Genomic DNA, 9,171 nt, shown 5'->3' with positions numbered 1-9,171 from the left:
CGTTGCCCGAACAGTAAGTGTAAGCTGTGATATTTCAGTTCTCTTTCTTATGATGTTTTGCAGACCTTGTGCTCAGCTATAAATGGTGGAAAGTTGACGACTTTGTCAAGTGCTCCACTAACACGCAAGTACACTACATCACAGATTACCTGTATGCAACAGCAAGACTCCACAGTGACTGCAGGTAAAAAAATATATCTTGTGTCGAGGTAAAGCGCTGACTGAAAAAAAAAACGCATGGGCAGTCTTGATGAGTGCAGTGATCATCATCACTTATCATCATCACTCTCCATACAAAAGGCTCAAATTTCTAGCTGCTAAAATGTTCCGGATTTTGACCAGATAATAAACAATTATGTGGTTTTAACGTGCCAAAACCCGATTTGCTTAACAGGCACGCCGTAGTGTGGGATTCCGGAATAATTTGGACCACCTGGGTTTTTTTAACGTGCACCCAAATCTAAGTACAGGGTGTTTGCATTTCGCTCCCGTCGAAATGCGGCCGCCGTGGCCGGATTTGATCCCGCGAGCTCGTGCTAGCAGCCCAACACCACAGCCACTAAGCACCACGGCGATTGAACGGACAATCACCGAATATGCGATCAGTGCTGAGAGGTTAACAATGCCTATCACATAACGGCGCGTCTACGGCTGTAAATATTGGTCTTCTCTGTGTCCTGTATTGACTGTTATGGCTCAATATCGTTAAGGATGCTCACAACGATAACGCCCCTCAGAGAGAATTTAGCGGTTCATATCACATATGGCTAAAATTGGAATGAATCAGAAGGTGCACGGGTGTGTGCACCTAAAAGTTCGTCATTTCGCAAAGTATGGCACTACCCTTTTTTAAAGTTACCTGCAAAATAACTTCCCGTGTAAAAAGGCGACGTTTAATCCCGACATCTTCGAAATCTTTTCAAAGGATCCCGAAACAGTTATTATCGAAGTCGTCGAGAAATGCATTTGATGTCAAAACCGACTATTTCAGAAATACTTTGCCGCAATAAGTATTTTGATGCGTACAGCAGAAGTGGAGTTATTGGCAAACAAAGATCGCCTGTGAACCCCTTCGCGGTGCCCCGGTCCTTCTTCCACGCCTTGCTCTGGGAAGGCTATGGAGGGGCGGGCTGGTGCCCACAACGCTCCTCCTACTGAACGTCACTGTGGTGCGCAGTTCAAATTTAGTTTTGCAATCTTCACATAGACTCCACTACTTCCTATTTTGGCGCCTTCGACGGGCCAAATTCGGAGGCTATCCCTCAGCTTACGGTTGAGTTCCCGGAGTCTCATCCTTTTGCTAAGGTGCAGTGTAATAGATAGCTACGCGCGGCTATTCTAGCACCGAGTAGCATGAGTAGCCCAATCCCTTTCGCACTTATCGCTACGAGAACCACACAATTGCCGGGGGTCGAACAAACTTGATCGTCATGTTCGCTCGTGCGAGTACGTCAGCAGCGCGCACATCGGCTAATCGATGCCACACTCCGGACTGGCGTCGAAAGGATTCCTAAAGGCTGATTCACACTACGCCGACACGACAACGAGTTTTGTCTGCCGATTGATGATGACAGCAGTTTACCGGATGGAAAACGCGGTTGGCAACAGTCGGCAGACCAAAATCGGTGCCCTGTCGGCCTAGTGTGAATCATACTTAACGTAACGAACTTCGACCAGGATGGCGACACACTTAGAGGGTCAGCAACTCGGGAAGCAGACGACCTGTTCGTAAGATGTCGGCGCTCGTGCCTTTAGCCACGTCACCCACAAATGCGACAGATACCAATCAAAACACGCTGTTGCCCTCAGCGAGTTCAGCGAGCGCACTCGGCACAGCACCCCGAGACGACCACGGTATCAATACGCTACGAAACCGCAGCTATATGCAACTGTAATGGCTGACTATGTGCACGACAAAGCTGGAGCGCGCTCAGGCTCACGTGGTCCAGTATTTGGTGTGGGCCTGCTTTGACCTGCACCAGCTTGACCGATGGATAGTAGCCGCATCCAAATTGCGCATTTTGCGCAATAGTGAGCAACACAAAGCAAACTCTGCCAAGGCGCCTAACCAGGAGCGGCCAGGAGTGAGCGCGTGCTGGCAAGCGTACGTCTGGTCTGACCTGAAGTTTCGCGTGGTTCAAGGCTAGTTGAGAGTTCAAAACGAATAGAAATTAGCGATACCCGACGGCTATGACACTCATAAGCAATGTGGTCAAGTTCATTCCTACGCAGGCGTGCGCGGCCGAGCGTTAGCAGACGATAGTCGACGATAGTACGATAGTAGTACTTCCAGAAGTATGTTCCTGAATGTGGTTGTAACAAAAGAAAGGACATTCTTTTCTTTTTGTTACAATTTTGTAGCGTTTATGTTACCAATTAAGTTTCCTTCCTAGTTTTCCTACTTTCTGCTCCTTTTTTCGTAAACCTAATGTTTGCGCCTTTATTCACAAGAGGGTCCCTACGCAGTTGCACTACTTTAGGGTCTCTTCCTTTTATATTATGCTGTATGACAGTTTGTTTTTTTCATGCGAAATAAGCTGTAATTAAAAAATATTGTCAATCGTTCCTTCGCAGAATGCTGAGGACCAAGCTGTTTCGCTGCTTGAACGAGAGCTACAGTTCAGCCGACAAGGCTGACCCCAAGCCTGATGTTGACGGCGCCGGCAAGGTTCTGGAGATCTTCTTAAGTAGAACATGGTGCGTGGACGAGCGGGACCTGCCTCAGGGCACCGGGGGTGGCGCAGCGAGTAGCACAACAGGCAATGGCAGCGATGACGACGATGATCCCACAGACGATCCCACAGACGATCCCACAGACAATCCGGCGGTCACAGGAACCGCAACCGCCGGCTCTGCGATTCCCGTGGTGTCGGGAAATCCGGACAATGGCGTCAACGGCCAAACCATTTCCACGTCTGGTCTCGCCGGTTTGGTCTTGGTCGTGCTGTTTAGAGTGCTGTCTTTTTAGGTGGAGCCACGTGTTAGATGCAATGAGTACTTTGCTGATGTCGGAAAAACCTCTCACTCCGAAAAGCGAAGCGGACACAGCTGTAAAACTTGTTTCGCGTGCTGTAACGCAATAGTGACTGCGTGAGGAGGAAATTGAAGATAGGGTGGGTGATGGGGGCTAAAAGCCCACACATTTTATTTTACTTTCGGGAAGAAAGCTGTCACACACACACGAAGAGAATGACAATCTATGAGCTCGCCTCTTTTGTCAATTCGCTTTTAATGGTGGAAACCTACCAACTAACCCATTTTCTCATTCCTTTCATTGTGAACATAATCTCAGATATTTTTTTCACGGAATGTTTACCTATTGCAATTGGCCTCGTGTACGACCGACGGTGACGCGGCGAGCAATGATCCGGTGACGTCAGCAAGGGGATCCGCCTTTGTCATCTGATATCCAGTTGGTGGAATCGCTGCATTTTCCATTCATAGCTCCTACTTTGAATGCATACACACAAGGCCTCGAGCACGCGTATAACAGTTCGTAATCTTTTCGAATGTAATTTCATAAACTACTGGTATTATAGGCCAACCACCATTCTAGTTTCTTATCTGTCATCCATAAAACCACATTCATTGTGGCCCAGGAAGCCAACCATGGATATCGTCACACAAATGCAAGACGTCCCGCCTCTTCACCAAAGGCCTCTGCAGCTTTGTAACCGAAGCACAACCGAATAAAGACGAGCAAACTGCCGTTTAGTTAAGTGCAGTATTTGCATTTCGTGCATGATTCCACTTAATTTGAGCGTCGTAATGCAATATAGCTTAGGTGGAAAAAAAAACTTTAAATAAAAATGGTACTAGCGAACACTAATAAGTGGTTTCAGTGTCAACGTAGTTTTATCACGTCTCCGAATCGTCAAGCCTGCCGTATAATATATTCCGACGAAAATCTCTCATAATGACTTTTCATTGGGGAAACTAAAGATACTTAGGTTAATAGCACACTGGAACGATTAAGTATGCTCAATGTACATTTGAAGCATCTCAAGCCAGTCTTAGAACGCTACATTGTCCGTGTAACAATCAAAGCATTCTAGTTGTTGGTAGGATACGCACGCAACCTTGATCTGTTACAGTTTGGGTGCGCACTAATTTACACCGCCTTTGTTTTAAAACCTATATAACGCGCTTAGTCAAAGATAATTACAAAAAACGTGCGGTCCGCACCTATATTTGGTGGACTTCTTCGCGCTCTTTATCTCGTAGCCCGACGGCGTTTATTCGCGTCATTAAAGAAATCTTGTCCACAGCTCAGACTTCTGCGCACTACCAGGATGACCAGCAGCAAAGAACGAAGTCTCCTTCAAAACCGCGTCAATCATTTGTATTGCTTCTTTCTGACACAAATTATATGCCGACTAATGTAGAGGGGACAGACAGGCTTTCTTTTTGTGTTTGCATGTGTCTGTGTGTGTGTGTCGCAGTAACAAACTTTACGGCCAAGATTTACGACCAAGCCTCTGCCCACAACATGAGCATCACTATTCTGCAGCTTCGTCCGGCAATGTATTTCTTTGCGAGTCCTTCCGCACGTTTTCCGAATTTGGCTGCTAGATGCTGCTGCTGTGTCGTCGAATGGCTCATACTTTTAAAGAAATTTTAATTACTAACCCGATGGTGAGATCTAACCTCAGTCCCACAGTACATCAGCCCGGCGATCAAACCATTAGGCCACAATCGCACGCATATTTCCGTTGTCTCAACGCCAACTATCGCTTTGATATGATCACCGTGTGTGCCGCCTCTCGCAGCACGAATGAGCGAAAGCACATACGCGCGCGCCTATTGGCTTTACGCCAAACACACAAGAATGAAATGGCCAAATTTATATAATCTAATTACCCGCTTCACGAAACCTTCACTTAACATAGATACCGATATGTACGTTCAATCTGCGCAATTTCTCATTGTTAATTTTAAGTTTGCATACATAAAACAATCACGAAAAGGAGTAAATGAGCTAGCTGGAAACTGCCACCAGGAGGAGCCAGAGGATGGCCAGCTTCAGTAGTAAAAAGATAAATATAAAAGCAACTGTGAGTGAGAAACAAAAGAGAGTGAGAAGGAGGGGTTTTTGGGGTAAAAAGGAAGAGGCATAAGTATCGAAGGCATAAAAGTGCAGTGCATTACGATATTTCCGTACACCCTAGTAAAAATCGTTTCGATTCACGTGGTTTGAGAAACTCGAGCAGGAGGAGGCCCATCAGCCACGTCACGCGTGCCGCGTAGCAGCGGAGGCCCCGATGGCACTTCACGCGCCGGAGGGTGACGCTCAAACTTCTCGGGCAATATAAATATATCGGCCTATACAGAAACGGGGAAAGGTTTACTTAAGCACCCACCATGATAATCTGGAAATAGAGCGGAAGCGGAATGCAGCAATAACGAGACACTGAGCACTTTGGGGCCACAATTAGTATAAGGTGGTTGCTTGCGGCCTTTATACGCAATGCCTCACGGCTTCAAGTGTATCAGAGAACTGGAAAATGCCAACATTATCCTAATCCACAAGAAGGGAGACGTTACTGAATTGAAGAACTATAGGTCCATAAGCTTGCTTTCAGTATTGTATGAAATATTCACCAATTTCCAACAGAAGCAGGGCAACACTTGACTTCAGCCAACCAAGAAAACAGGCTAGCTTCATGTAGGAATATTCTACAATGGATCACATCCATGTCATCAGTCAGGTAATCGACAAATCTGCGGAGTACAATCAACCACTCTATATGGCTTTCATAGATTATGAAAAAGCATTCGATTCAGTAGAGGTACCAGCAGTCATAGAAGCATTTCATAATCAAGGAGTACAGGAGGCATACGTGAATATCTGGGCAAATATCTACAAAGATCCCACAGCTAGTTTGGTTCTCCACAAGACGAGTAGAAAGTTACGTATCAAGAAAGAGGTCAGGCAAGGAGACACAATCTCTCCAATGCTATTCACTGCATGCTTAGAAGAAGTATTCAAGCTCTTAGACTGGGAAGGCTTAAGAATAGGGATCAACGGCGAATATCTCAGCAACCTTCGGTTTGCAGATGACATTGTCCTATTCAGCAACAATGGGGCCAAATTACAGCAATACAGCAAATGATTGAGGACCTTCACCAAAAAAGTGAAAAAGTGGGGTTGAACATTAATATGCAGAAGACAAAGATAATGTTAAATAGCCTGGCAAGGGAACAAGAGTTCAGGATCGCCAGTCAGCCTCTAGAGTCTGTAAAGCAGTACGTTTACCTAGTTCAATTACTCACAGGGGACCCTGATCATGACCATAAAATTTGCAGAAGAATAAAATTGGGTTGGAGTGCATACAGCAGGCATTTCCACATCCTGACTGGGAGCTTACACCCTTTCGGTGAAAATAAAAGTGTACAATCATTGCATTCTACCGGTGCTGATATATGAGGCAGAAACTGGGAAGTTAACAAAGAGGCTCGAGACCGCACAAAGAGCGACGAAACGAAAAACGTTAGGCGTAACATTAAGAGACAGGAAGATAGCGGTGTGGATCAGAGAGCAAACGGGGATAACTGATATTGTAATTGACATTAAGAGAAAAAAAAGGAGCTGGGCCGACCGTGTAATGCGTAGAGTAGATAACCGATGGACTATTAGAGTTACAGAATGGATGCCAAGAGAAGGGAAGCGCAGTCGAGGACGGCAGAAAACTAGGTGAGGTGATGAAATTAGGAAAGTTGCAATTAGAAATTGGAATCAGTTAGCACAAGACAGCGGTAACTGGAGATCGCAGGGAGAGGCCTTCGACCTGCAGTGGGCAGAAAAAAGAAAAGGCTGATGATGTGGTGATTATGACGATGATGATGATTCGTGGAATCTGGATAGGCGTAATATTGCCAGTGCTATCGCTCGCAAATGCCAATCTATGCTTAACATCGGATATCTTGTCGGGGTCGAAAGTTAACAAAATATCGGTAGGCCAGTTGACTTTCGGAGAGAGAGAGAGAGAGAGAGAGAGAAAGCTCTTTATTGAAAAAGGCAGAGCGTACTTTCGCCTACATGCTACTCTGCGGGGAATAGGACGAAGGAGTAGAAAGGCCCTAGAAGAAGGTGGCTAGAAGAAAAAGGGGCAATAAGTGCAGATCTCATATTATCGGCCATGGAATAAGGTGGGTAATCTTGTTAAAGCTAGAAGGTTAATGCAAAAGATGAGAAAATCGCAGTCTTTATGAGACGACGTGCGTGGGATCCCGTCCATGGTAAAGCCACAAATGAAGCAGTGCAAGGTGATGTGGGTTGGTCATCTTTTGAAGTCAGAGAACCGCAGAGCAAAATTAGTTCTCAAGAAATAAGCAGAAACATGCATGAATAAAAAAACGCTTAACCTAGCACTCGGCCGCGTAACGCTCGAAATAGCGAAGCTGGGTGATCGTAGCCTAGAATTTGCCGGAAGTGCGCGCGAACTTTTCATCTTATTACTCATGATGATGATAATTTCTTTTCGTGCATCTCGCACTTACGGCCGTCACTGCGCGTTGAATAGCGCAGCTTGCAACACCGACACCACGTTGCAATGCCGACAACGCGTTCCAGCAGACCCGCTCCATGAATGCGTCTCTCTCTCGCTCTCACAGCGCGCAAAACCTCTTCACCTCGTAGAGCACGAGCGTGCGAACGCGCCAGCTGTGGACGAAGACGACGACACTCGAACGCAATACTATTGTTCGCATAAATACTATTGTTCGGCAAGCGTAGCTGTATAGCCTAGTGGTTACGACGCTCGCCTTTCGGACCGGGTGCCCCAAGATGAGTTTGTGTTCCTTTATTTCTTGATAGTTTCTTGATACGAACCACCAACCACAAATTACGGGTGGTTTAAATTGTTTCGCTGTTAATAAATGACCGGCTAAAGTGCACGAGTATTTGTACCTGAAAAGCGTGTACACAGAATGGAGGAATATGTCAATAAAGTTGGCAACCATGTATAAGGTAATTTAAAGTGTAAATAGAGAACCAGGAGTCATGAAAAAGAAAGATGAGAGAAACAGAGACAGCTAATTGGAGGCAAAGAATGAAAACACAAAGTACCATGGAGGTTTACAAAAGTGGGTAGAAAGAAATTAGAATGGAAAATCTGTACGATAACACACAGGGAAGTGCCTTTCTATTTGAGGCTCGACCTGATTGTCTAATGTGCTTCTAGCACACTTTAATTATGGGGTTTTACGTATCAAAACCACGATCTGCTTATCAGGCACGCCGTAGTGGGGGACTCCGGAAATTTGGACCACCTGGGGTTCTTTAACGTGCACCTAAATCTATGCAGTACACTTCACCTAAGGACAGAAACATACCGGAGCAAATAATTCGCAGCGAGATGAGGCATGTATCTGTCGCAGCTAAAATACGGAGACCACTCAGCACAACCTAATGGAATGCGAAGGGATTCATCCAGTGAGACCTGTAGGTAATGGGCATCCTTTCTGAAGTCCTTGGACTTAAACTGGACGGAAGCATCAACCACTCACCAGTCGAAATAAGCAAGAGGCGTTTCGAGTATTGGCGGGAAAAAAAAAGCAGGAAAGTGATTGATAGGACCGGATCCGTTACAGGCATAGGTAGCGGTACAAGAGAGATAAAGAAGTTTTGAGGAAGAGAGAGAATATTAAGCACATGTATACAGTGTGGGAAAACGCCTCGGTTCCGCAGTCCACGGCAGCAGGCTCCAGCCTCGGCCGGCCGCGCCCCAGGGCGTCCAGCCACAGCTCGAGCGTTCCTCGCACCACTGCTCGCGCGTCCGTCCTCTTCTTTGTCCACGGTTGGCTCCTATCCACTATTCACGTCAGCGTTCCCACACTGCCCCTCCGTCTTCGAGGGCGTTGGTGGCACTGGCTGGCAACACGGCGTTAGAACTTGGCGACACGGACGACGAGAGATGCCGAGTCGCCATGGGCGACGACGCTTCGCGCACGCTGAGCACGGCCACGATCACAACAAAAGACGCACAACAACGAAAGACGCACACTCCGCTGCTCCGCGTTGCAAAATGACTCGCTCACTCCGCCACGTCGTCACAGCGAGCGCAGCGCAAGGCACAAAATGAGGAGAAGAGACGAGTCGACGGCGGGTGGTGTAGTCTGCCGTCGGCACAACAGGTGCAAGCATTCGCCAGCTTCCTCTCCTTCCTCCAT

General features: G+C 46.7%; 1 long non-coding RNA gene across 1 annotated transcript; it reads left to right on the top strand.

The window, feature by feature from the left end:
- Positions 1 to 3,714, top strand: LOC125943013 (uncharacterized). The gene is made up of 2 exons (XR_007465493.1): positions 1 to 184; positions 2,575 to 3,714. It is a non-coding gene; the product is annotated as an uncharacterized LOC125943013 (long non-coding RNA).
- Positions 3,715 to 9,171: the final 5,457 nt, after the last annotated feature.

This window comes from Dermacentor silvarum, chromosome 2, assembly GCF_013339745.2.
Source record: "Dermacentor silvarum isolate Dsil-2018 chromosome 2, BIME_Dsil_1.4, whole genome shotgun sequence".
Taxonomy (NCBI): Eukaryota; Metazoa; Arthropoda; class Arachnida; order Ixodida; family Ixodidae; genus Dermacentor; species Dermacentor silvarum.
Note: the sequence above shows the minus strand (reverse complement) of the source record. Positions and strands in the feature narration are given on the sequence as shown.